Raw genomic sequence first — 4,167 nt, 5'->3', positions numbered from 1 at the left:
AAACGGGGATAATACTCCCCTGTATACTTCACTGGAATGTTTTGAAGGTTAGATGAGAGGGTAGATATGAAAGCATTTTACAAGCCATAAAAATAAAAGCAACTGAGAATTAGCCTCCCATAAATACTTGAATTTCCTGTAATAGGTATTTCTTAGAAGAAATGTGATCACCTTCAGAACTAGTGGTTGTGAAGCTGACAATTTATAGTGCTTCCCCATGCCTCCCTTATCCTCATCTATTCAGATCATGTTAACATCGAAGATACCAACTTATGAGTCTTCTAGGGGAAATGAACAGGAACATTGTGTTTTTGCTTTGGTTGGTAAAGCATGGTAATGTTATCTGTGCAGGATACCATGAGTCACATAGCAGCGTTTTGAGCACGTGACATCACTGCTGAGAGTGTGCTAGGAGGGAACTCGCAGACCTGAGTGAAGGCGAGGCGGAGGGCCTACAGTGTGCCTGCTGAGGCTCCTGTAGGTGTGGAATTCCTGCAAAGTCTCGTTTTTTTTGAAAAAAAATTTTATTTTTGTCTGATTTCGGTCTTCGTTGGTGCATGCGGGCTTTTCTTTAGTTGCGGCGAGTGGGGTTCACTCCTCATTGTAGTGCGTGGGCATCTCATTGCTGTGGCTTCTCCCGTTGCAGAGCATGGGGTCCAGGTACACGGGCCTCGGCAGTTGTGACACACAGGCTCAGTAGTTGTGGCACATGGGCTTAGTTGCTCCATGGCATGTGGGATCCTCCCGGACCAGGACCCGAACCTGTGTCCCCTGCATTGGCAGGCGGATTCTTAACCACTGTGCCACCAGGGAAGCTCCTTGCAAAGTCTCTTGTTTCACCTTAAACACGTGTGCGGAGTTTGCATTCTTCTCCATGATATGCACAGAATTGTTTTAATGTAAAAATTCTCACAAAACTTTGAGTACAATCTGATGCTCTGTGTATTCTATAACGTCTTATTATACCCCTCCCCCCAGGGTATGGCTCACTCATTTGGAAAGGACCAGGCATATATCATTGAGATTTCTTTTTCTGTTTTTCCCCCGTCATTACCTTGTTCTTCTGGTGGACAGGAGATATAGTGGTCTGAATTGAGACTGGAGAAACTGGCAAATTTAAATCACATCAGTGTCTGACACCACAATGAAAATGAAAGGCTATTTACTGCTGGTAGAGATTTGGGTATTTTCAGTCATCAGAAGTATAAAATAATCTTTGCTGATTCAGTCTACTTTCTACTGGGTTGGTCAAAAGGTTCGTTCGTTTTTTTTCTTTTGGTAAGATGGCTCTAGTAGCACCTAGTTGTCTTTAACTTCACTCAAAACGATTTTGTTAGATTGTATGTGACAGCTGTCGTATCAGCGTGCATTTAAAAAAAGACATTACATTGGTGAATATTTGTGTAGCCATTTTAACATGGAAGATGGAATTTTTAAAAAAGCAACATTTTTGGCATATTATGCTTTATTATTTCAAGAAAGGTAAAAACGCAACTGAAATGCAAAATAAAAAAGATTTCTGCAGTGTATCGAGAAGGTGCTGTGATTGATCAAATATGTCAAAAGGGGTTTGCGAAGTTTCGTGCTGGAAATTTCTCGCTGGATGATACTCCACAGTCAGGTAGACCACTTGAAGTTGATAGCAATCAAATCGAGACATTAATTGAGAACAATCAACATTATACCACGCGGGAGATAGCTGAAACACTCAAAATATCCAAATCAAGCATTGAAAATAATTTGCACCAAGATTACTCTACCCAGCAAGGATCTCATTCAGATTTGATGGAAAAATTAAAACCTTTACAGACAAGCAAAAGCTGAGAGAGGTCAGCACCACCAAACCAGCTTTACAACAAATGCTAAAGGAACTTCTCTAGGCAAGAAACACAAGAGAAGGAAAAGACCTACAAGAACAAACTCGAAACAATTCAGTAAAAGGTAATAGGAACATACATATAGATAATTACCTTAAATGCAAATGGATTAAATGCTCCCACCAAAAGACACAGACTGGCTGAATGGATACAAAACAAGACCCATATATATGCTTTCTACCAAGAGACCCACTTCAGACCTAGGGACACATACAGACTGAAAGCGAGGGGATGGAAAAAGATATTCCATGCAAATGGAAAGCAGGATCGATCCATGAAGAAGATATAACAATTGCAAATATTTATGCACCCAACATAGGAGCACCTCAATACATAAGGCAAATACTAACAGCAATAAAAGGGGAAATCGACAGTAACACAATCATACTAGGGGACTTTAACACCCCACTTTCACCAATGGACAAATCATCCAAAATGAAAATAAATAAGGAAACACAAGTTTTAAATGACACATTACACAAGATGGACTTAATTGATATTTATAGGAAATTCCAGCCAAAAACAACAGAAACCCATTTTTCTCAAGCACTCATGGAACGTTCTCCAGGATAGATCATATATTGGGTCACAAATCTAGCCTTGGTAAATTTAAGAAAATTGAAATCATAACAAGCATCTATTCCGACCACAACGCTATGAGACTAGATATCAATTACAAGAAAAGATTTGTAAAAAATACAAACACATGGAGGCTAAACAATACACTACTTAATAACGAAGTGATCACCGAAGAAATCAAAGAGGAAATCAAAAAATACCTAAAGGCAAATGACAACAAAAACACAATGATCCAAAACCTATGGGATGCAACAAAAGCAGTTCTAAGACGGAAGTTTCTAGCAATACAATCCTACCTCAAGAAACAAGAAACATCTCAATAAACAACCTAACCTTACACCTAAAGCAGTTAGAGAAAGAAGAACAAAAAAACCCCAAAGTTAGCAGAAGGAAAGAAATCATAAAGCTGGTTCTTTGAGAAGATAAATAAAATTGATAAACCATTAGCCAGACTCATCAAGAATAAAAGGGAGAAGACTCAAATCAATAGAATTAGAAATGAAAAAGGAGATGTAACAACTGACACTGCAGAAATACAAAAGATTATTAGAGATTACTACAAGCAACTGTATGCCAATAAAATGGACAACCTGGAAGAAATGGACAAATTCTTAGAAATGCACAAGCTGCCGAGACTGAACCAGGAAGAAATAGAAAATATGAACAGACCAATCACAAGCACTGAAATTGAAACTGTGATTAAAAATCTTCCAACACACAAAAGCCCAGGACCAGATGGCTTCACAGGCGAATTCTATCAAACATTTAGAGAAGAGTTAACATCTATCCTTCTCAAACTCTTCCAAAAGATAGCAGAGGGAGGAACACTCCCAAACTCATTCTATGAGGCCACCATCACCCTGATACCAAAACCAGACAAAGACGTCACAAAGAAAGAAAACTACAGGCCAATATCACTGATGAACATAGATGCAAAAATCCTCAACAAAATACTAGCAAACAGAATCCAACAGCACATTAAAAGGATCATACACCATGATCAAGTGGGGTTTATTCCAGGAATGCAAGGATTCTTCAATATACGCAAGTCAATCAACGTGATACACCATATCAACAAACTGAAGGAGAAAAACCATATGTTCATCTTAATAGATGCAGAGAGAGCATTTGACAAAGTTCAACACCCATTTATGATAAAAAACCCTGCAGAAAGTAGGCATAGAGGGAACTTTCCTCAACATAATAAAGGCCATATATGACAAAACCACCGCCAACATCGTTCTGAATGGTGAAAAACTGAAACCATTTCCACTAAGATCAGGAACAAGACAAGGTTGCCCACTCTTACCACTCTTATTCAACGTAGTTTTGGAAGTTCTAGCCATAGCAATCAGAGAAGAAAAAGAAATAAAAGGAATCCAAATTGGCAAAGAAGAAATAAAGCTGTCACTGTTTGCAGATGACATGATACTATACATAGAGAATCCTAAGGATGCTACCAGAAAACTACTAGAGCTAGTCAATGAATTTGGTAGAGTAGAAGGATACAAAATTAATGCACAGAATCTCTGGCATTCTTATACACTAATGATGAAATATCTGAGAGTGAAATTAAGAAAACACTCCCATTTACCATTGCAACAAAAAGAATAAAATATCTAGGAATAAACCTACGTAAGGAGACAAAAGACCTGTATGCAGAAAATTATAAGACATTGATGAAAGAAATTAAAGATGATACAAATAGATG

The sequence above is a fragment of the Physeter macrocephalus genome, chromosome 21, assembly GCF_002837175.3.
Source record: "Physeter macrocephalus isolate SW-GA chromosome 21, ASM283717v5, whole genome shotgun sequence".
NCBI classification, from domain to species: Eukaryota; Metazoa; Chordata; class Mammalia; order Artiodactyla; family Physeteridae; genus Physeter; species Physeter macrocephalus.
The sequence above is the reverse complement of the archived record's forward strand: the minus strand, read 5'-3'. Positions refer to the sequence as shown.